The sequence below is a fragment of the Leptopilina boulardi genome, unplaced genomic scaffold (genome assembly GCF_019393585.1).
Source record: "Leptopilina boulardi isolate dan_hultmark-lab unplaced genomic scaffold, ZJU_Lbou_2.1 LbouV2_300, whole genome shotgun sequence".
NCBI lineage: Eukaryota > Metazoa > Arthropoda > Insecta > Hymenoptera > Figitidae > Leptopilina > Leptopilina boulardi.
In genome coordinates, this window is record NW_026137864.1 from 775,475 (window position 1) to 801,970 (window position 26,496).

General features: G+C 27.8%; 2 protein-coding genes across 6 annotated transcripts in view; one reads left to right on the forward strand and one right to left on the reverse strand.

Moving 5' to 3' along the window:
• LOC127282571 (FUN14 domain-containing protein 1) overlaps positions 1–26,496 on the reverse strand; it is a 192,978-nt gene that overhangs the window by 41,655 nt on the left and 124,827 nt on the right. The window lies entirely within an intron of this gene.
• LOC127282559 (histone demethylase UTY) overlaps positions 1–26,496 on the forward strand; it is a 146,847-nt gene that overhangs the window by 35,107 nt on the left and 85,244 nt on the right. The window contains exon 1 of one of the 3 annotated variants that reach the window (XM_051306871.1): positions 1,363–1,982. The exons of the other annotated variants lie outside the window; for them this stretch is intronic. The gene's annotated coding sequence lies outside the window, so the exon portion shown is untranslated. Of the gene's footprint in view, positions 1–1,362; positions 1,983–26,496 lie in introns of those variants that run through there. 3 annotated transcript variants of the gene reach the window in all.

Consider the following 26,496-nt stretch of genomic DNA (forward strand, 5'->3'; position numbering starts at 1 on the left):
TTTCTAAATCTGACTTCATATTCGTATTCAGCGACCCCAAAAACCCCCAAATAACAAGTTTTAAGGAAATCCAATTAATTTTTAAAATATTTCGCCATATTGGATCCGCCATTTTATGTTTTGAAAATCTGCTATGGAATTTGATAATCAGTGACCAAAAAAAAAAAAAAAAAAAAAAAAAGATTAACCTTTGTTTAAACAATTATAAATTTTTTTCCCCTTTAGTTGAAAGCTAATTTTTTCTGCAATTTTTGAAAGGGTACGTTTAATTACATAAAATCTGCCATAGGCAATTTTTTTTTCAATTTGTTAATATCGAAAACAACGAAAAAAAAAAGAAAATAACAATTATCTCCAACGAAATGAGTTAATAGCGTAGGGGTTAAAGCGTCGATTTTCAAGTGAGTAGATCGTAGGTTCGAATCCCCTTACGGTTAGAATAATTTATTTCATAAATTTTTCATTTTCAACTCGAAGAAAATAAAGGTATCATTTTTTTCTATCTTAGTTATATGTCACTCATTCATTTTCAAAATAATAAATTAACATTTATAAAAAAAAAATTATTATTCACCTGCAAAATATTATAATCGAATTTAAATATGAAGATAGTAAAGAAAATAGTTTCAAAAAAAAAAAAATAATTTTTAATTAAAAAAAAAAAAAATGTTCCAAAAATTCATTCTAATTGTATGTAAATTTTCTCACTAAAAAAAAAGTGTGAAACAATTTAAAAAAATACATAAATTATTTGCTTCAATTTCATCCTTTGTTGATTGCAACATATTCTCATTTTCATCAGTAAAAAAAAAAAATCTCACGCAGGAAAATCTTCTTCATGCTCCATAAAGTACTATTAATGATCCTAAAACGTATCATTACTTTCCCTATTATGAAAACGTTCGGCGTGACATGATACGTTACGAGAGAAATTCTAGTGTTGTATATACTCGGTCACTGCTATGCGTCAATTCATGGAATATTGTTTTGAATGTAACGAAGAAAGTTGACTCTTAGAAAACGTTATACCTACACATATATATATATGTGTGTGATTTATAATGATTCTCATATGTAATATTTCGATGTAAATATACTATATATATATGAGGGTGTAAAAAAGTTGGTATTAGTGGTGCATCGGGCGGTGGCCCGCTCACGAATGTCATGCTGCGCAACCAAAACAAGAACACTGCGCATGCGTCCCATCCCCTTATATACTGGTGCACAGCTATTTCAAACCCCACTCCAATCATTGCAATATATTGTCCTCCCCACTCCTGGGAAAAAAAAATATTCTATTCCCCTTTCTTGGATCATGCTACTGCTGCTTTGCGCCTTGTACTCGCGTCAGTTGCGCGAGAGCCTTCTACGGGGGAGGAGCCTCGCTCGCTCTTTTCACTGCCATTAGTTTTATAATTACCTAAGTCATAAAAAAAAAAATCGTATTATTACTGTGGTCTTATTAAATAGAAAAAAAGGAACTTGAATTTAGAAGAAATTATCAGTGTCTCATCATTTTTTGATACTTGTCAGTGATTTTTTTTTTCATATATTCTTGTTCTATTATATATATATATATATATATTTTTTGGAAGCCAACTGTGCGCCCCGGACAGGAGCACAGGACGCGCTCCTGTCGGCAGAAACCTTTTGTCTCTCGGTCTACCCACCCCTGCTTTGCGCTTTATTGTAGACTGGCATGCGTGTGCATACCAGACTAAAGTACATATATAATATACAATTTTCTTTTACAACAAAACATCTCTCATCAGCAACAGTGAGCACTCGAGGTTATATTATCGTGAAGCGAGCCTGTGATATTTTCCTGTGTTCTGTGTGCTAGGTATTGTTTTTGATAATCGCGAGTGTTTTTTTATCATACATTATTATTGTTATTTACTTTGGTGATGAACTGGTGTGACATATAGGAAGTTTAACGGGAGATTTCAATTTAACGGCTCTGCTTATTTTTCATCACGGTGAGATTATATTATATTTATTACAATAACCAATTCTCAATATAAGGCTGAAATCCGCAACGTTTTAAAAAACGAAAAAATAAAAATGTCTCATTAGGGATAGCTTCAGTACGATCCCAATAGCATGTAAAAATCAGCAAAAAACCACGAAAAGTAAAATTTTTTTAACGCAGTTTTGTTTTTTTCGATTGCAGAAGGTATACTGCACACGTTTCAACCCATCAGAGGCTTCGGAAAAGTCGGTTTCCGGGGTAAATGTGATCAAAAACGAAAAAATTTGAAAAAAATTATATGTCAAAACCCAAAAAAAATAAAAATTTTTTAACGCAGTTTTGTTTCATTCGATTGCAGAAGGTATATACTGCACATGACTCAATCCCTCAGAGGCTTTGGAAAAGTCGGTTTCCGGTGTAAAAGTGATCAAAACCGAAAAAATTAAAAAAAAATCCTAAAAATTCTTTGTTAAAACCCCAAAAAGTAAAATTTTTTCGATGCAGCTTTACTCCTTTGTCTTTTGCAAGTAATACTGCATAAGTTAGAATTTCCAAAACGTTTTGACATATAATTTTTAGGATTTTTTAAAAAAATTTTTCGTTTTTGATCACATTTACCCGGGAAACCGACTTTTCCGAAGCATCTGATGGATAAAAACGTGTGCAGTATACCTTCTGCAATCAAAAGAAACAAAACAGCGTTGAAAAAATTTTAATTTTTGGGGTTTTATCAAAGAATTTTCAGGATTTTTTTTTTAATTTTTTCGTTTTTGATCACTTTTACCCCGTAAACCGACTTTTCCGAAGCGTTTTAAGTGTTCTAACTTATGCAGTATTACTTGCAAAAGACAAAGGAGCAAAACTGCATCGAAAAAATTTCACTTTTTGGTGCTTTAACAAAGAATTTTTAGGATTTTTTTTTAATTTTTTTGTTTTTGATCACATTTACCCCGGAAACCGACTTTTCCGAAACCTGTGATGGGTTGAAACGTGTGCAGTATACCTTCTGCAATCGAAAGAAACAAAACTGCGTTAAAAAATTTTTACTTTTTTGGGTTTTGACATATAATTTTTAGGATTTTTTTCAAATTTTTTCGTTTTTGATCACTTTTACTCAGGAAACTGGCTTTTCCGAAGTTTCTGATGGGTTAGGTCATGTGCAGGATGTCTTCTACAATCGAATGAAACGAAACTGCGTTGAAAAAATTTTACTTTTCGTGGTTTTTTGCTGATTTTTACAAATTTTTTTCGGTTTTGGTTATTTATTTACCCCAGAAAAATTAATTTCCGAAACCCCTAGGGGGTTGAAAATTTATTTACATGCTATTGGGATCGTACTGAAGCTATCCCTAATGAGACATTTTTACTTTTTTATTTTTTAATTTTTCGTTTTTTAAAACGTTGCGGACTTCAGCCTCATTTCTCAATTGGAATTTTTTTTTTTTTTTTTTTTGATTTTCAAAATTGTACAACTATTGATTAATACTTGTTAATTGGTCTCTTTTTTCTAATAATCAGAAATAATTAATGGATTTTCTATCTACGTTCAGAAATTTGATTCGTAGAAATTGGCCTCTATTAGAAACCGAAATAACAGAGTCTCCTTTTATTTACAATAAAAACAATAATAATTAAATTTTTTTTTTTAAATTCTGCAACGAATTTACTCCGAGAGGCTTAACGAATCGTCAAGACATTTATCAAATTTTTCCAACATCTTTTTTGGTATGAAAATGTGTTTCAAAGTCCGTGAATTTTCACAATTGACAAAAGTTAGGATACATTTTCATCTATTTATTTGCTTAATAAGGTGAAATTTTTTTTTTTGAGAAGCAACCTTCCGCACGGAGAAAAATGGAAAAACGAATAAAGTAACTTTTACTACTTTAAAAGTAAAATTGGACCTGTCCGAAGTTTCTGCGCATCTCTGGCAACTTTTACTCGAAAAATAGTAAAATTGACTATTTCTGTAGTAAATTTTACTGTTTCCGTAGTAATTTTTACTATTTCTGAAGTAAATTTTACTATTTTTGGAGTAAAAGTTGCCAGAGATGCGCAGAAACTTCGGACAGGTCCAATTTTACTTTTAAAGTAGTAAAAGTTACTTTTTCTTTTTTTCCGTGCGGATACTAACTACCCAGATTGTAAGCTTTGCATACGAATTGTCTTCTTTTTTTTTCTATAAATTTTTTTTGACAGAAAAATTTAAAGTGAAAATCATCTATTTTTCAAGTGATTTGAATTTTCTCGCGGATAGTATAGGTACAATTAGCAAATTTTCCGAATACAGTGGAACCTCGATTATCCGAACCTTTATTACCCGTGCAGAAAACGTGATGTGGGCCTCATGAGGTACTTACCAGTTTTCCCGATCTCTAATAAGGGCCTTGTCGGGAAAACTGATCAGAGCCTCACAAGGGTGTAATGCTTTTCCTCACCAATGCCCTATGTAAGGAAAACTGGTGAGGACCTTAGCAGTTTTCCATACGCATACCCTATTTTTTTATATTATATAAACTCAAAAAAATTCATGGTAAATTTGACTACATTTAATTGACATTGACTACATTTCTCCTAGTTTCAGGAGACGCCTATAACAAACAGCAGTTGAAACAACTATGTAAAAATTGTCAGATTAACTGTAAAATTTAGTTAAAAAAAACTATTCAAAGTAGTAAAATTATTATTATAAATATTAGTATTGAGATCCATTTTTTCATCCTCTCCCCTACAAGTTTCATTTATACATGTCTAAACTATTTAATTTCTATATACCTAACAGAGAAAAAATCCCGAAACGCTGGGGATTGAACGCACGACCCTAACATTCGCAAGCCGACAACTTAACCAACTAACCACGCACGCACGCTAGAATGGCTTGCATGATATTTGAGGACATTCTTGTCACTATGCAGTTAATTTTACTATTCAATGTAGTCAAATTTACTACTTTTAATAGTTATTATCTTCTTTTAATTAATACTTCTCAAACTTTACATAAAAAATTTTTTTTTTGCGCCATCGTCCTGATAAATGTGTCAATACCGTGGTAACTATGGGGAGTTCCATACTTAGGGAATTTAACAGGAACCCATAAGAAAATTTAGTAATAAGAAATAAATTATTATTTAAAATCAAAATCATTTAACTAATTTACAATAACATTTTTGCGAAATATTAACATTTTGAAAACTTAATTAGTTTGAATTTTTTTTAAACCAGGAAAACTGAAAAGGGCCTTGACAGGGCCATATATGGAATACCCTATTTGGGGTTTTGGTCGGGAATTCTGGTCAAAACCCTAAAATAAAAAAATATCTAAAATTCTTGTAAAACGATTTTATTTGATTGTTAATAACACTTTATGAAGGAAAAACTTTAAAAATTTAATTTTTTCACATTTTACTCAAACAGGGAAAACTGATAAGGCCCTTACCAATGCCTTACTTTAAATAGGGCAAAGTCGGGCAATTTCTGCACGGGTATCCGAACCGAAAAACATTTTATCCGAACTTTTTTTTGGTCTCCCGAATTTTAAATTTTATTTTCTCTATTTATTTTATCATTCATTCATTTCTGAGAAGAATGCGTGATTTGGCATCTAAAACACAAATAGATGCTATTTTTCAAAGCAAAATAACCAAATTTATGCCAAAAAAATTTTAAAAATTTCTGAATTTTCTGAGTTTTTAATATATTATTAATTAATATATATTTACATATATATGTATATACTTATATATATATTTAAAAACATATGTATTAAGTTAAATATATAGTTCAACTGTACATTTTTTTTTTCAAAACGACTCACGGCAATCGCAAAACAAGATATTCGGGAAAAACGATATATGCGAATATCATCAAATCAAGGGCAATCTCAACTAAAAAGTGGTGTGCAAGTCAAAAAACTCTTAAAATTACAAAAAAGACAGTTATCTTGAGATTTAAGGAGATGGATCGCTTTTGTTTATACAAATATAATTTGCTTACAAACTTGAAAGACGAATTTGCATAAAAATTCTGCGAATATTAAATTTCAATCTACTCAGCAAATAAAAATTATTAAATATTATTTTCTCTATTTGAAATAAAGTTTTTTAATTATGTCATTAATACATTTCAAAAATTATTAAATTCAATATTTCTTTCATTTAAATTAACGTAAAGAAATTATAAAAAAAATTACTTTTTCTAAAAAGGTGTAAAATAAAGTTAATATTAACATTTAATGATTTATACACAAATTTTTCAGATGAAATTCTATATTGCTCTAAATCAAGGATAAATGTATAATTATTTTATAAGAGAAAAGAATTATTTGTTAGTTATCAAAAAAAAAAAATTTATCACTAATTTATTTAGATTTCTAGTTATTTTTAAATCTTATTATTATTTTTTATTGAAATAACTGAAAAAAATAATTGAAAGACATTTAACAAAATTAATTTTTTTTTATTTTTACGCTTATTATTATTATAATTTAAATATTTATTATATTATTTTATTATTTATTTAAATCCATTATTTAATATTAAGTTCGCATCGAAAAATGTATTATCAATAAATTTTTTTTATTAAAATATTAAAAAATAATTTTATTAAGAGAATTTCTTTATAATCTAAATAAAATATAAGTATAATATGTATGAATAAATTAGTTATTTCTTTATAAAACTTATTATTATTTTAATTTAATATTTTTAACTTATTATTTTTGATAATTAAAAATTTTTTTACACCCCTGAATATGTGCCTGAAGTTTTTAACGTTCAAATGAAAATAATTCTTTGTTTTTATAAATTTTCAAAAATTACTGCTACAGTGAAAAAATTGTATTAAAAAAAAAAAAAAAATTGCGTTATAATTAACGGGATATTTTATATCTTTATATTAATTTTTTGAAGTAATCTCTATCTCACATGTATTTTAGGATTAATTTGATTGACAATGATTTAAAACAACTTAAATTATAAATTGTTGACGTTTTAAAAATTCATAATTATATTTTTAAAAACATTTCTTGTTGAATACTTTTAGTTGAAAATTTTTATAGAAATTCTATTATATCTATTATTATTTTTTTTAATAATAATATAATTTTTTATAAAAACTTTTGGGTTTAAATTTTTACAAAATTTTTGATTTTATAAAAATCAATTTTGAAAAATATAACAATTTGGAGTTTTCATTAAAAAATGTTATTTACCTTGATAAAAAAATATTTCTTGATGCTTCTGGATTATAAAATTTGAATGTTTATTACAAAAACAAATTAACAAATAAACTTTTGAACAATGTAATTAATAGTTTCAAAAATAATTTTTTATAAACATATATAAATATAGGTAAATATATTAATATCACGAAAAAATATTTTAAAATTTTTATACTCTGATAATTCATGTGAATAATTATATTGTCCGTGTGCATTATTATATATGATTTATTCATTTCGGCAGTTAAAAGAAGCAAATTATATTTTATATTCAAATAATTTTCTATACTGTATTTATGAAGCATCGAGTAATGCTTCCGGTATCATGTTCTTTTGTTTCATGAGGGATTAATTTTATCGCTTGTGGAATTAATTTTCAATATTTTGTTTTTAATTATTTAATAATAATAACAAAATTGATAATTAATTCTTTTATTTTCTTTGATAAAAATGGTTGATTATTTTATTGTAATTAATAAATAATAGTTGAATTATTAATTAATTTAAATAATTACGAATTTATGTTACTGAATTAATTTTTTTTTTATATAAATTCTTATTTAGAGATAAATATTATATATATATATATATATATTATATTTGTTCATTAAATACATAGCTGAAGTATACGCAACGTTTATGATAAATGATTTTTAAAGAAAATAATTTTTTAAAATGAAAAATTCTATAATTTTTTGCCTAAAAAATATTTCTTGTAGTTTTCGTTAATCAACAAATCATAAAAAAATATTTTTTAGGCAAAAAATTATTTCATTAAAAATCGTTTATCATAAACGTTGCGCGTACTTCAGCTTCGTCATTAAATAGAGTTATGTGTGTCAGTAAATAAAAACAAATATATAGACATTATCTAGTTATTTTATGTGATATTCTAGAACATTCATTAAAAAAGTATTTTTAAAATATTTACTTTAAACTTCTATTTATTTAAATTTCTTTACGCGTGTGCTTTTCAATACGAATAAAAAAGAACAAATAATTACAAATATCAGTTTAAAATCAATAATATTATACTTTTAAGAAGAATAATTTACAATTTGAAGTTTCTAATAAGTTTTTTTTTACTGTCTCAATTTCTTTTATGAATTTATTCTCTTAATCTGAATTAGTAAGCATTTTTAACTAATTTAAATTAGTGATTGACTTTTAAATAATTATTTAATAACAACAATAATAATAATAATAATAATAATAATAACAATAATAATAATAATAAATAGTTTTAACAATGAATTAATGAATTTTTGTTTTTATGTTCCGGACTCCCTAAAATTTTTTTATCCTTTATTTTTCTTTTTTAAACAAAAAAAAAGTGGAATTGAAAAAAAAATTTTTTATAGGGGGTGCGGAACATAAAAATCACCCTGTGTATTATAAATAATAATAATAGAAGTTTTTGTATATAAATACATTGAAATGAAATTCAATGATTGTTTTTGTTTGATACTTTGATGTTTACAAATGCGTCCAAAATCTTGAGCGTGTATATATGTATATATAAAACACAGCATCCACCTTCCATTTTCGGTGATCATGGTTTTTAATGTTTTATCGTTTTATTCTCTACCGGTTTAGCGCTTAACGGCGGCCATTGCTCTTTCCAGCGGTTGCTCTCTTGCGATGAACGGTTTCTCGATTAAAACTCCCGCTTGCCGAAAAAAAAAGTAAAATCATGCCTTCAATAACAACTAAAAAGTGAATTTTACGATGTTTTTGCTTTTCCGTCTGCTTTAGATTAAATTAAATCGTAATAATTATCGATAGCAAATAGGCTTTCATTTTTTTTTCTCGATCTTATATTTTTTTTCTTTAATACTATTATCATTTTTAATATTACTATTATTATTATTATAATTAATTTTATTATTAGTATTTTTTTGCTTAGGGACTTTTGGAAAATCTGCATACAGATATCTTATTGGTTTCCGCATGCCATAAGGTTATGTATAGGGTTGGTAAACAAAAATAAAATATCGACCCCACTAAAATCTATAACCCTTTTTTTTGGAGCCCTTTATCCACCCTTGGAACTGTCGTAAGACTTTTGCCTTCAAAGGTGTCACTCCATTTCTGTTGCTCACGCGACTTTATTCTATTTCTGTGGTTATTCTGTGTTATCAATTTTAAAAAATAATAAAAACGATTATCAATGTCAAAGAGAGAAATTAACAGCACAACACAGAATCCAAAAAATTGCCAGCACAACAACATCTTTTTTTTTCCGTGGCACCACAAAAATTCCGACAGATCAAATATGGGAAATATTTATACATACCATGTGAATATAGGTATATGTTTAATTTTTTCAAAAGAGATGGAAATGATTAACAAAAATATTTTGATATATCTTTTAAAATGCACAGTTTTCTTGTGTGTATCAAATTGATACAAGAATTAAGATCAACTCATGCAACGTTTTCAATCAATATAAGGTATCAAATTGATCCAAATATTTGGAATGAGAGTTGGGTTGAATTGAAATTATGTCCAACAATAATTTTCAGAAAGTGTATGAATTTCCAAATTCTCGCTATGAGCGCTCAGTACACTTTTCCCAATCCATTATTCCCAAGACCATTTTTCCCAAAAAAAAATTTCCCAATCCAATTTTCCCAAACCGTTTTTCCCAATTCTATTAAAATTGCATTTTTCCAAAAAAAAAAAATTTTTCACATTAAAATCACTGCCTTACCAAATGTTCCTCAATTCTGTAGCTATAGGCAACACAAATGAATTGACAATTGATTGTTTTGACAGTTAGTTTGTTTGTAACCTTCTTGAATAAGAGGTTGTCAAAATTTGTTGTGTTCAACTTGAAAAATTACTGTAATATTCCAAATTTTTTGTGTACAATTCTAAAAGTTTTTTTGATTTACTCAATTTATAGAACAACATTTACTAATTTTCCAAATTTCGTATTTCCATTTTGGTTCGTGACTTTTAATTTCGTGGCTCCACAGAAGGTAGGAAATCAATAAAAATTTTATCCAAATGTCTTTGGTCTCTTTTTATGTCATTGGCCAAGCAGTTATAGTAGTTTTACTTTTTCAGCGTGAAAATGGCTGAACCAGAAATCATAGTTTCTTCTAGGGGTGGCAGAAAGTTGTTGTACAATTGATTTATTTATTATCGACGGGACTCAAATAAAAACAAAACCTACTAGTATTGTGTAAAAAAGGATGAATATGCAAAGCCACTGCAATAACGTTGAATACCGGAAACAATATCAAGGTAGTAAAAGAGGGCTCTCACGGACATGCTCCAAATCAAGAACAAGTTGAGGCGAAATTCTTCCGTATCTACGCCTAATAGAACACAATATCAACCTCTGAATACTTTCTGTATGATTATAAATAATTAATTAAAGTGGAATTTTTTTAAAGAATTTTTTGGGAAGAATGGATTGGGAAAAATGTCTTGGGAAAAATGGATTGGGAAAAGTGGTCGGCAACGGTTTATAAAAGTATAGTTTAGTTTCATTGATTGAAACATTAAATTTAAATTAACATTAAACATTTAATTTCATTAGTTAAAACATTGCAATTAAGAGGTGAAGGTGAAACAGACTATAGTTTTTCATGTTTTTGATCAAGACAACGTTCGACACTCTTATCAGAATTTCTAATTAATAGAATTTTCATTTGTCTGAACAAAGATTGCAACATTTGAATTTTTTTCATTATTTTTACAGTTCAAATTAGTTTTAACAAAACTATTGAAAAATAATTATTCAGTTTTTCCCTATTTCAAAATTACATGTGCGTTAACATATTTTGGGCTCTTGTTTCCCAACCCTGTTTGTTTACAAATATCATATATGTCGATTATGATATTGTGTAATAGGAAATTATTAATTGCATTAATTTGACAACGCATTAGAAATATTTATCAAGCGTGCAATGCTTAAATTTTGTTCATTTATAATAAATAAATTATTGATAATTATTTGAACCATAAAAATAATTAAAAATTTTCAAGTGTTGTGATTGTGAACTTAACTTAAATCTTATGTGATAAACATAAATAAAGGTTAGTGTATTTCATTTTATTTCGAAATAAATTTGTTCTTATTTAATTGCTCGCAATTTATAAGTTTTCGCTTCTCTTTTTCTTAAAATTCATAATAAAAGTATTTTTAATATCTGAATATTCAGTGCAGTGAATAAATTAATTAATAAACTTGTCAATAAGAGCATGCCAGCCATGACAGTTATATTTTGATACCAATTCAGGTATCAAAAAATGATCCCATATTTTTGATCATTTTTTGAAAATGATCGAAATATTTGGATCAATTTGATACCTTATATCGAATCAAAACGTTGCATTCCAAAATGATACCATCAAGTTTACAGTGTGGGGAAAAATTCGTTCTCACTATGATATAAACGTGTAAACGGTAACGTTGTGATAATCACTTTTACCGTTCTTAGTAGGTCAATGCAACAAGTAATATATATATATATATAAATGCCAAGATAATGCGTGAAAGGTTAAAGAACACCGTGTGTCTCTTTGGTATGTTGGTATAAATGGTATAAACATTCGCAACTATCAAAGTTGTGTGTGCAAAATCGGGTCATATCTGCATAGTGGATTTTCAACAATAGACGCGTATACATTAGGCACGACCTAAGTTAATTATGAGCCATATAATTACCCCGACGATGTTAAAAATAGAATGAAACTGTTTGTATGTGTTTTCCTCGCTCTTCTAAAATATATATATATATATATATATACGCATTCACCTCTTCTCTCCCATTTTGCACCTTTCTCTTTCCTCTCTTATTTATTATTGCCTCAGAATCTATATATCGTCATCTTTAATATTTTCAATTGATTTTCCATTTGCTTACTATACCGTTTGTGTATTAAGAAAAATTCTTCTCTCATACGAGAATATTTATTGGATCCTTGATCTTATCATATATCTATATTGTCATTTTTTCTCATTATTCAAAGTAATAACCACTATTTATTAGCAAATTGTAGTAATGTATGTTTTTAATTTTCTAATCCTATAGTACATTGAATGAAAAAGTTGTTAAAATGACCAAATTCATTTCAAGTCACGCAAAAAAAATGTGGGATTTTTGAGTAATTGAGGCTCCCAATTCAAGAACCGGTCATGCACACTGTCTTAGCTATAGCGGGCGACCGATTCTTGAATTTGAAGCCTCAATTTCAATTAAATTTTTTTTTATTAAAATGCGGCCATTTTGTTATTTTTGAACATTTTTTTAATTTTTCCAACAGATTTTGAAAGAAAAATGAAAGCTCTTTCAAATGCAAAAAGAAAAAAATGAGACATCTAAATTACTTTAAAAGTTATAACACTTTATAGTTTTTTTTTTTTCCTAAATTTTAAATGAACACTGTTAACCTAAAAGTGTCAAATTGCAACGAATTGATCCAAAAATGCGGATCAAATCAAAAATTGATCCAAATTTTTAGATCAATTTGATCCACTTCAAGTTCAATTTGATCCTTTCTAGAAAACTGCGTGAACGTTTCAGCCTACCTGATTTGAAATTAGTTTTGTCTAAAGAGCTCCACCGAATAACAATCTATGCGGCATAATTGAAAAGTTTGGTTATCAGCTTTCAAAAAACAAAAAAATTTTCATTAAATTGGTAACAACTGTTTGTGACTTATTATTACTATAATAGAATTAGTAATAATGTGCTTGACGTTCTGAACGTTCAAATAAACGAAATAATTTTTTTGATCTATAAAATTTTTTAAAAATTACTACATCAATAAAAATAAAAAGGTACATTAAAAATTGAATAAGTTATTCACTTATTTTTGAATACAGAAACCAATATTTTATAAAATTTGAATTTAACACAGTGGTAAACAAATTTTTCGTTTATTTGGACGTTCAGAACTTCAGGCACATATAGTATTATTTACTAACTGTGTGATAAATAACAATTTTCATATACTTATTACCAATTTCATGAAAATTTAGGTTCTTTGAAAGCTCTTAACCAAACTTTTCAATTGTGCTATAGATCATTATGGGACACATGATTATGTTCTAAAAATCATTAGTTAGAATTTTCATTTTATGCAATATATAATTTGTCATAAATTATTTTTGAGCCGAATTTTTATTTGTTCGAATTAGTATTTTGCAGAATTTTCATCAAAACGATTTTATTTTTATATAGGTAACCGAAAATTCACTTCACAGAATTTTTATTTGCTCGAATTTTCATTTAACATAATAGGTATTTCAAAGAATTTTTATTGGGTAGAATTTCATTGCATAGAATTTTCATTTTATTCTTTCAGATGAATTTTCATTTGTTCGAATTATTATTTGATATAATTTCCATGAAATTGATTTTTCCTACTATAGAATTTTTACTTAACCGAAAAATCATTTAACAGACTTTCTAATTGATAGAAATTTCATTTGTCCGTAATTGCAAATGGCCGAACAAACAATCGACAGAAAGATTTCGGCGCGATTTTTAAAATCAACCAATCACAATTTTATGGATAATTTTTGATTTGTTGCTTTTAAAAATCGCACCGAAATCTTTCTGTCGATTGTTTGTTCGATCATTTGCAATTTCGGATAAATGAAATTTCTATCAATATTAGAAATTCTGTTAAATAATTTTTCGGTTAAGTAAAAATTCTGTATTATGAAAAATCGGTTTCATGGAAATTATTATATTAAATAATAATTCGAACAAATGAAAATTCATCTGAAAAAATAGAATGAAAATTCTATGCAATGAAATTCTACCCAATAAAAATTTTTTTTAAATGCTTATTATGGCCATTATGCCTATTATTATATTATCTAATATTTTAAGTAATATTAGAAATGGATAAAGATTGCTTTATTTGGTTTTATTGTTCTTTTTTTCTCTTTCCGAAAAAATTGATGATATCCTTAGAGCAAAAAGTATCATGAGAGAGGTATTCCAAAAGTTATTCACGAGATATCATTTTAATCGTGTGAGTGTATATAGTAGATTTTATAATGAATTTTCTCACTTTTAAACTTATGTGATATTCCTTTTATTGCAAGTTCACTTATATATTATAGGGGATTAAATTTAACGAGCTGCTTCGTCAATCATGTGTGGAGGTTTTATTAGCCATTTCCTATCAAGTATTATCTTTCAAAAAAAACAACGATACACATTTTACACATTATTTTCTCTTTAAACTCTGTTTACAATTTATATGCTCGCACGATATTTATAAGTGTGTGTAATCTAGAATATGTATTTTTTTTTGTTAGTTTTTATATTGTCCACTTAGACGATTAATAAAACTATTTTAATTGTTTCCTTATTGAATGGAAGTTATCAGTGCTCTTTTATTATAGTTTTGAATGGAAATTCGCTTATTTTACTACTCTTGTTTATGCACTCAGAGAAAAGTTTTGTTTCAACTATTATATGTAATTTTTTTTTTTGGATTCACATAATTTTTTTGTTATTCCAGTTTATTTAAAAACACCTCAAATTTTGGATGTTTCAAACAAATTTTTTTCTGATTGTGTGATACTCTTTAAGATCCATATGAATCAGTTTCTTATTCCTGAATTTATAAATATATTTAATTCTTCAGTTATATATATTTTTTTCTTATCACATGACTTATCATGAGAACTAATGCAGTGACGCTTAATGTTGTGTATCATTTTAATACACAGGCAATCAAGCATTATTCTCACATATAAGCTTCTTAAAGATAAGACCTACTCTTCTTTTGAATATAATTTACAATTTTCAGTATATTCCAACAGACTCTGCATTCTTAGGTAAATATTTACACATTTTTTTTCCTGGTAAAAAAAGAGGAAAGAAAGAGAAAGCTTTTGTTTGTTAAATTTTAACATATATATATATATATATATATATATATACGTATATATTTTAACATCCGGTAAAATGTGTATTTTTTCTGAAGTTCTAACCGTTCACATGAACGAACAATTTGTTTCCCTATTCTTTTGACTTCAAACTAAAATATTTCTTTCATTATAAAAATATAAATTAATAATTTATTAAATTTTTAATTTATATTAATTTGATATAATGAAGGTAGTTCAAAAATAAAATTAACCTTATTTTTAATTCCAGATTCATATATATATATATATGTACTTTTATAGAAAAAAATCGAAACAAAATCATTCCTAGATTATAGTATTTGAAAATGCCTTTAACGCTATCTAACAAAGTTGTTTCGAGAGGTATAGCTTTTTTTTTTGGTAAAAAAAAAGAAAACCATACAGAAAGGCACATAATTACTTAAGCATAAAAAAAAGACGAGTTTTAAGACTGGAATTTGAATGCTAGGTCAAGGGGGTCAATGGCCGGAACCACTTTCGGTGGGAAGGTCTATCTCTCCGCACCTTTTGCTAATTCATGCGAGAGATACATCCACAAATTTATACATATTATATTTGATTTAGGATTTATTTGATTATATTAGAATTTACGTTTTTTAATAATTCAATATCGCTACTTTTCTATAATGTATATATATATAAATTTCAAACCTGTTATAGGGTCAATAACTTGATTGATTGAATGATTTTTAAATTCTAAAAATATATTTTAGAATATTTAAAATAAATACAGACAATATAGTTGAGTTTATTAGCTGCTTCTCTGGTGAAATATTATATAATTTTATAAGAATACTCTTGCTTGCATTAAAATTATCATCGAGAAATCTTTGTCCCTTTCATGAAAATAATTGAATAGTTGCTAGTGACTTAAAATCAATATAATATAACAATTCACCCTTCAATTTATTATATATACATCTTAAACTGATAATCGCTTGAACGACAAGTTATTGTGTATTATATGTTTCCTTATGAGTGATGTTGTGGGAGACTGTATTTATTCTCCAGACATTAATGATACAATAGTAATACGTTTCTTAATTGTGGGTACAACATGCAAAAGCTAATATTAGTACATTAATTGTTCATTCAATATTGATTAGTTTGAATTTGATTTTTTATTTTTAATACATGTTGTCGCCTTTTCAATAAAATGGTTGTCAAACATTCCATTCAGTAAACGATTTTGGTTCTACTTCTAAGAAAATGATATAATTGTCACAAGATGCTTGGTATCTTTACCACACAGTGAAAGAATAATTTTACTAAAATTTGCTTCACACTTGTTTTCCAATTTCACAGAAAATTAAAAGGCATTAAAATAAGCTGCAACGCTTCTTATTTTAATCCAATTTTGTTTATTTTAATACCAAAATGGATTAAAATAAGCAAAATTGGATTAAAATAATAAGCGTTGCAGCTTATTTTAATGCCTTTTAATTTTCTGTGTTTTTATAGGCATAAAGTTTGAAAATCTTTTATTAACTTTTACTAAATAATTTGAAATTTAATTAGGTATAATAATAAAAAATTTTTCTACTTACGGATTATGAGAAAAAGAAATGCGAAAAAATCCTTTTATTTATGAGCTGAAAAATTTTCAAGACCCCTTAGGAAAGAAAGTTCATTGGATTTATAAAGTTTAGAAGTTAAAGTACCCGAAAGATATCTGCTCAGTTGGAAACAGTAGGATGAATTGTGTATATGTATATATATACCGCGAGGCCCGAGGGTTCAATGTCCTGGACTTAGAGTGCGCTTGTATCATGGAGACCCTTTTCAGTATATGAGTGCATACTTGTGACCACCTATGCGTGCATATATGTGAACGTTGAAGATGCACGTGCCTTTCGTATGTATACATTCTATTCTATCTCAGAAATATATATATATATACATATATACCTGGTCCGGAAAACTAGTTTCTGGTGCAAATGAGTTGTCTGGTATATACATTGCAAAGAGGTCCATATTCGCAGTCATCCTTTTGCTGCAATGAATGTTTGTAATTTTTTCCTCAACTATATAGGAAAGAAGAAAAAACTATAAATCCTCTATACTCAACACCAATCCTCTTATTACTTACCACAATTTATGCTCGAGTTTAACGATTCAATGGATCTTAAAGATGTTCAATCTTTAATGAATTTATGTATTTATAATGATAAACACTATACTATATTCAACAGGTGCAAAATTTTGGCGATGGAAAGGCACAACTTTGAAAATTGATTGATGGAAATTGATGGAAAATCATTGAAAATATATTTTTTTTTGTAGAGCCCTAAAAAGTCTAAAAATGTAACGTATTTGATTTTCCAAAATTTTTTAGTAGGGCTCAAAAATATAGCCCTAAAAAAGACCAAAAATCTAGTGTAGTTTTCTAAATTTTAATTGTGAAGGTACTAGTTTGACGGATTTCATTGTTTGTCAAAATTATGTTATCGTTTAATTTCTATAATCTCCATTTCTATAAATATAATATAAATTACATTTTATTACAATTTATATTATAAATATAAATTATTTTTTAAATTCTTTGCTTCTTTCTGTTATACGTACAATCTTAGAGGAAGCTTTTTCTATATATCATTTTGATTAGAATAGAATCTTTTATACTCTTATATTCTAGAATGGTCCAAGAAACAGGCTCCACAACTCTTTTTTACTAGTCAGAAACTAAAGAACCTGTCCTGAATCTAAGTAGAATGCTGGTTTATCTCTCAAACCAGAGTAGAATCTCGCCATAGGTCAATGGCGTAGTATCTCTGATCGACTGGGGGGGCAAATTAAAAAAGTGACATAAAGAAAAGAGTTTTTTTTTTTTTTTATTCTATACCCTTTGAATAACAAATTCTATTTGAAAAATTTATTCCTGTTTTTTTGGAAGAAATTTTATGCCTATGATTTTTAGTAAAGAAATTTGTCAGTTTGAGGAAAAGTTGAACAGAATTTATTGAGGTGAAATCAATCAATGGACCCCAATTCAAAAGGAATCTTGATTTCCTATTTTTTTTTTTTTTTTTTTTTTTTTCCCTTATATGTTTTGATAAAAAGACATGTGTGGTCAAAGATTGAAGATTGGGAAAAAGAATAAGAAGAAAAAGTAGATATATATATATATATATATATATATTGAGGGCGTTAGACGGTTCAGTTTAGCCAGTGAGTTTTCGTGTTAGGGCTATGAGAGAAGACTCGAGTGACCCTGAAAGTTCAACAGCCCTCTCGAACAGCGCCCCTGTCCCTTCCCTTTGTGCGGTGAACCTAACTTCGTTTAGGCGGCGGTACAAGGATTCGTGTGTGCTGCATTCGTTCGACAGGTTTCGCCAATCCTTTTTTGTACCATGTATATATATAGGAGAGACTAATATATTTAATCCTAATAATTCTCCTCCCGAGTCTAATCGTAAAAAAATTCGAAACGATTCTTTAAAATTAATTTTTTTCTTCTTTGTCATTTTTACTATATACTACAAACATTATTTCTTCATAGTGTTTATAGTTTGGAAATTTTAACTGTTTTAGAATTCTATTTTTTTGGCACAGGTTTACAACTTTGCGAAATAAAGGAATAATTCTGAATAATGGGTAATAAAAAATTTTTCTTTACACGACACAGATTAGAAAGTGTCTGTTTTTTTAAAGATAATAAATGAGAAAAAGATAAAAACACTCTTGATTTTTTTTTGCTGTTACTGATTTTCAAAGAAATGCTCGTATACGTTTTTGATTTTATTTGTTTCGTCACTGTTAAAGAGATAAATAAAAATGATTGCAATTATAAAGGTACTTTATTTGTAATCTATATTGCGTTGGTGATTCAAATTTCAAGATGACACCATTTGAAAAATGTTGTGGCATTTTAAGCTCTTTCGTGCTGTGTTTTGATAGAGTACTTAAACCGGTTTCAACGAACCAAAAACAACTCATCGATCCATAAAGGGATTAACTCGATTTCAACTAAAATGCAGTGACAACTTTTTCTTTAACTCTCTTTTATCAGTTGTTTGCTATGTTTCCACTATACAGGACTGTCCACTTTATAGCGTGTGATATATCTCCATTCTCTACGGATTCTATACCTTCTTTTAGAGGTCATTGTACAGAAATAAAAAAAAAAAAAGAACTTAAATACCAAAGAGGTAAAATGCAAAATATGTATATAAGTGTATATAAATCGATTGAGAACATTGCACATTGAACTGTTCCAAGTTTCCTACTATTTTGTATTTCATTCTTTTCTATATATGACTGCGAATGCTTTTTATAGAAATTGATTTTATTAAAGGCAACATTGTATACTGTCTTATATTTACATTTCTTTGAGTGAGATTCTATATTATTAATTGATGAGGGTGGAGAGAAATGAGAAAGTGTGATATTTTTGGAAGTTTTAGTATATAAAATACCATTTTCTTGTAACATCAGTATTACGTTAATAGGTGATTTTTTTATACTTAAATTAAGAATTTATAGATTCTGAATAGCAATTTTCGGCTATTAAAAGTTTTGAATTATCCATCCGTAGATGTATTTATTCTAAATAGGTACAAAAATTTTGGTTCTATAGAATTCTGTTTAGGATATATTTAAAATTATGATTTTTGTTATTTCAACAAAAATTCTGGTGATTACAACCATAATTCTGTCAATTTAATCCAAAATTCTAGTTGTAATCACCAGAATTTTTATTCTTTGATGCTTCAGAATATAAATTTGCTTCAAACTTCTATTTTACCACGACTATTAGTGTGTAATAAAAATGTAAGAACATGTTTATTCATAAAAAAAAATCTTATTACAGTAAATTACAGCAATTGTAATGATCCTGACATTAAAATATATATAATATATGAAAACTCGTTATCGGTGCGTATAATTTTACATAATTATTAGAAATCATAATTTAAAAAAAAAAAATGAATATTTCAAATTAAAAGTGAAAAATTCATCTATACTTTAAATTTCAAACAACAATTTTGTACCAAAAGTTTTTGAGATAAGATAGCTATATTAAAATTTAATGAGAAGTATTTTTTTGCAATTCTGATTTTTCTTTAATTATATTTCTCAACAAAAAAAATTCTCAAACATCATTTACAATAGTGACGATGGTTTTTTTTTTTATCCTTACATTCTTCCTTACATCTTGTCAGCTGATCTTCCTTCTTTCATACACATATATACATAAACTTATGCAATATATTTGTATTTCTTAGTGTGTTAACTTGCGTGCACTGAAGGCCTCGTCCTTCAAAGTCTCTCACACAAACAATAATATCTAACATGTAAGTGCGCCAATGCGCATAGGCTAGAGAGCGTGTGGATTAAAGGGATATTGTTGTTAAAGAGGGCAAAGAGGAAAGTGAGGGGGGGGGAGGGGTGATGCTGAGTACGATGTGAGCATGTGCGAAAAAAGAAGGGGGCATTGGTTCTTGTATTTAGAGTATATAGTTAGTTGCAGTGACTGAATATATAATCAACACTCCTTACGTCATCATCGACTATGCGTATCCACATACACGTGGAGTTCATATGTCTCTCGATATTATATTTTGATCAAGACATACACGTGTCTTTATATATTAAACACATTATGGATATCGTCATCATAATTTGTAGGTCTCGTTCTTTTAATAATAATAAATATTGATTAATTTTGCGGACAATAATATTAAAAATTATATGTACAAATTGATAAATTTTGGTTTAGAACTTATCGTTTCGCAAATATTATAATAATGAAATTTACATTTTTATGTATGATTTTTCAACCTTTTAGATTACCCATATATTGATTTAACAATGTCCGTAAATGTAACAGAATAATTTGCAAATATGAGAAATGCTAGCAATAATCGTCAAATACAAATCCATTAATTATGCGGCTTTGCTCGTGGTTAGGAGTTTATTAATCGAAGTACAATATCCAGATCAAATCAAATCGGCAATCAGTAGCAACTTGCTAATATCTGCACTGCAGATTCATTAAATACAATTCGGAATCGTGATTACAAAAACGGTGACAATTCAATCGTATAGAATTAGCGACAAATTTGTTGAAACCGTCGACAATCGTACCTCAAAAGAGAAAGATTTATTAAATTATCTAAATATAACGAAGAAAAAGGATGTTGTTGTGCTCATAATTTTTGGATTGTTGGCTGATTTGTTAACACAATTCGGAATGTTGAAATTACAATCGGATTGTTGTCAATACAAATGTATCTTGTTTTAATAACAGTACGAATTAGTTGCCATCAGCTTGTTCAATTTGCAATTCCACAGATTTACAGAAAGAAATCCTCAGTAGCGTATCTGTTGATTGCTGATGGAACAATTCGGATTTGTTCATAGCTGACAGGTTAATTGTTCAATGTCACGTGGTCTTGTTACATTTTCGCCTACTTGCACTCTAAATCTGAATCAGTGGCTCAGTTTTCTTTAATTCATCAGTGTAATTTCACTAAGAATCAGAGTGGTTTTTACTGATTCTTAGTGAAATTCCACTGATAAATTAAAGAAAATTGAGCCACTGATTTGAATTCAATGAAATTTTCACTGATTCAGATTTAGAGTGTGCAAAATCAGTGTTAAAATTTACATGTTTTTTTTAATATTATTTCGAATATTTATCATTTCTAAGTGTTTTCTTTTAATTTACATATACCTCTAAAGGTATGATGATAATAATTTCTGTATAGATACGTGCGTTTATAGTAATTCTATTTTTACACTTCAGAACTTATTTTCTTTTATTGCTTCTCCAGCATATAAGTTATAGAGGTTATAAGTTGTTAATCGTCCTAGATAAAGGTTTTAAAATTCCATAACATGACTATGTGAAGTCATTTACCTTTTATCATTCAGGAAATTTCCATATTACACTTTCCAAATCTGTAACTACCATCGCAAACAGGTGGCAATCTCCTGGCCTTGATTGCCAATTAACATGTAACTTCTCTTGACAATCATGGTGCATTTGTATATAAAGTTGCGCCTTTAAACATATATATATGCATACACGTCGATTAAATACTGTCGATAACCTCTCTTCCCAAGAAAGACTTTCTATTTTTACATTCTTTCGAAGTTAAAAATAATTTTCCCCATCGCATAGAGTTACCTTGAAATATTTTCGCAACAGGCATTTCTGTATACATAGAGGAATGTAATTAACATGAAATAATACAGTGACGTATATAAGTTCGAAAGTCGATAGATCTGACCAAACAGTAGTTTTCACCCTTACGGAAAAGCGACTTTGGTTTTTATTTTGGAAACTATAAATATTAAATATTACAATAATTAAATACAATAAAAAATAATCATAAAATTAATTTAGATAAATAAAAATTGATTAAATTTAGAAAATTGTTTAGAAAAAATTATTGGTTAAACTTTATAGACAAAGTGAAAGTATAAAATAGACTTTAAAAAAGCAAATGTTAAATTTATTTTTTGGGTCATTCAGTGTATTTGCGAGGCGTTCATATATAATGGTCCCGCACACATGGTGTATATAACGTCTGTTAAAACACACTCTTCCGATATGGCGCACGCGTCTAACCGGAAGTCGACTCATTGTCACATTTTGCATCATTCGACTCATTCTCTAATGTTCCACCATTTTGTACGCATTGATGCCTACACTCTTGTGTTTTAAATGATCTGTCTGCAATTTTAAACGTTCAAATGAACAAAATCATTTTTTTTTTCTATAAATTTTTACTTACTACTGCAATGAAAAGTAAAACAGTACATTAAACATTATATTATTAATTTTTGTTAAAAAAATCTAAAAAGAATGAAAAATTAGACTATTTTGTTTTGAAACTTTAATGGGTTGAGAAATACACAAAAACAGAAAGTACATTGCGTGTCTTCAATTAAAGTTTCAAATGCTTGTACATACAGTAATGGGACAAATTTATCTTCGTGTCGTGTATATATATATATATATATATATATATATAGTAGCTTATAAATTATTATTGGTTCGGTCAAAGCAACATGGGGTGCTTGCGCGAATCATGACTATTTTCCTGCTGTGCACAAGAAGGGGGAGAATATTACATCGATTGTATAACGATGTCTTATTCGCAAACTTGTTGTACATACATATACGCCAAATAAGATTCAATATTATAAGTTTTGATTTCTTTAAGATTTTTCTATTTTATTCCCCTTTTTTAGCTTAACTTCATTATAATAATTTATTTAACTGGTTTTGTTAACCCAAAGGGTTTATACAAGTGAAGCCTCATAAACAGAAAAAGTAATAAATAAACCCGCATTCTAAATTACAGAAAAGGTTACAAATACTAAAAATATCCTACTAACACATTCTGACAACAATAGAATTTTAAACTGAACAAACTTTTTATTTATATTAATATTCTCCAAAGACATAACATTAAGCCAACTTTGAATAGGGTTCCATTCATTATCTCAGGAAAATGAAATATACAAAGTTGAGAACAAGCTGGACAATTCAATAGCAGATGATACAACGAATCATAATCCAAATTACAGGACGCGTACAGATATAATTTTTCTAAAAACAATATACAAAATTTTTAGCAATAATTCGACATATACTTATTTAATAATCTGATCTGACCCATAGTTATCTTAATTGATATAGAGATGATCTATTCTTTAAACAAGGTTGTACAATTCGTTTATGGTTAGTAATTTTTGTTTAAACTGATCCCAAGATAAAGATATAGGTATTCTAATTTCGACCTAATCAAAGAATTGAATAAAATGAATATTATATTTATATTTTGGAACTTTTTGGTTTTTTTTAGAAACAAACAGTAATTGGATATATATAATTGAAAATTTAAAATACATTCAATATTAAAGTATATGTGTATATAAAATGAAATTAGATTTTCACTATTCCCAAAGGAGTAAATTCAATTATAAATGAACATCAAAAACTTCTTTGAAATAAATTATGTTCTCTTCATAGTAATAGTAAATAATAAAAGAGAAAATAATATATATCGAGGGATTTATCGTCGCTTCTTTCTAGAGTTTATTTAGACTTACATACACACACACATATATATACATGTATAGAGAAATAAAAGAGGGGAGGAGTTGTGGATGAAACTTGTACTACCCTTTTGTGTAACCATAGACTGCAATCGGCACCCACATATATAGTATTGTGCATGTGCGTTAAAACAGGGGACTAGAAAAATCCATACTGAATTACTGCGTGTCACACGTGTTCACCGGGGATCGTGTTGAACAGAGAGAGGAGAACAATGCTTTGACAATGAACTCTCACGCATTCATATTTACTTTTCTATTCGTGCATTATTAGGCACCTTTAAAAAAAAAAAACAAGAGTTCTCAGTATATTTATAAACCTCTCTGTCTCTCTTGAAACTGATGCACAATTGTGATCATAATTTTTTTTTTGATTCTTTAGAACATTACCTCATTTCCGGTCATTTACATATTTTGCTAGATTTTTCTGATTATGCGCTTCAATGCAGTGAAAGAAATTTTTCTACATCTACAATTCTGTCTGATGGATATGAATTAGCATGGAACGGCCGGAAAATATTTCGACACGCAAGTAGGCGAAAATATAACAAGACCACGTGACATTGAACAATTAACCTGTCAGCTATGAACAAATCCGAATTGTTCCATCAGCAATCAACAGATACGTTACTGAGGGTTTCTTTCTGTAAATCTGTGGAATTGCAAACTGAACAAGCTGATGGCAACTAATTCGTACTGTTATTAAAACAAGATACATTTTTATTGACAACAATCCGATTGTAATTTCAACATTCCGAATTGTGTTAACAAATCTGCCAACAATCCAAAAATTATGAGCACAACTTTTTCTTCGTTATATTTAGATAATTTAATAAATCTTTCTCTTTTGAGGTACGATTGTCGACGATTTCAACAAATTTGTCGCTAATTCTATACGATTGAATTGTCATCGTTTTTGTAATCACGATTCCGAATTGTATTTAATGAATCTGCAGTGCAGATATTAGCAAGTTGATACTGATTGCCGATTTGATTTGATCTGGATATTGTACTTCGATTAATAAACTCCTAACCACGAGTAAAGCCGCATAATTAATGGATTTGTATTTGACGATTATTGCTAGCATTTCTCATATTTGCGAATTATTCTGTTACATTTACGGACATTGTTAAATCAATATATGGGTAATCTAAAAGGTTGAAAAATCATACATAAAAATGTAAATTTCATTATTATAATATTTGCGAAACGATAAGTTCTAAACCGAAATTTATCAATTTGTACATATAATTTTTAACATTATTGTCCGCAAAATTAATCAATATTTATTTTTAAAAGAACATGACCTACAAATTATGATAAAGATATATCTATAACGTATTTAATATTCATCGAAATCTGTAGTTCAAAAAGCAGCAAAACCGATTTTGATGCGACAAATATGTTTCTATATGACCTTTTATTTCGTATTCTTGACACAGTCTTTTCCGAATCATATTAATCGCGAATTCTTCTGTATTGTAGTCTAAAAATTTACTTAATTGTAATTTTAATAAGTTTAATTATTATACGCCACACCTGATTTCCATACCACATATATTGTTTCAATAATAGTTAGAAAAATATAATTATAGTGAGCTTGCACACAATATCTATAATTAATTAACAGATTTAATTAAAGAGTTCTCTATTATTATTTCACTCGGCAGGAAGTATATTACAAATTTCGTGAATACAATAGATGAATGATCCGTACTTGGTTGCGATAAAATTATAGATTTTTTTTTTCATGTACAAGTAGTAGTGTGATTGTGGAAGAAATAAAAGGGCCAAAGCATGATGATCGAAGGGTAGACACATATACATGTATGTATATAGGGTCGAAGAGACCACCCTGTATACCCCAAGTTCATCCCTTTTAATATACGAATAACCCTTCTTTCAAGCAATTCAACTGGAAAGTATAATAAGGGGAGGGAATTTTGGCAGATTTGCCGACAGATGCATATATTGTACATCATACCTATATATATATATGAGCAAGTATCGATGACGGGCGATGTGTAGTGCTTCACTATATACGCAAAAAAAAGACCTAAGGAAAGGAAGAGAAAAAAAGGGTTTATGTGCTGAAAACAAGTCCTTAAGAAATAAAAGAACACTTGAGACCTTTTTTTTCTACCAATAAAAATGAGATGATGACGAAAAAAAGAATCTGAATTGTGTTTACAGATTCTTATGACTTTGTTTTTTGGGGTGAATAAAATAGCTTGTTCATTAGATTTAATACCTTTTGTATAAATATACTTTATCTGTACTTCCTTTGCTTTGTAATATTGTACTTCCTTGCAAAACTTATT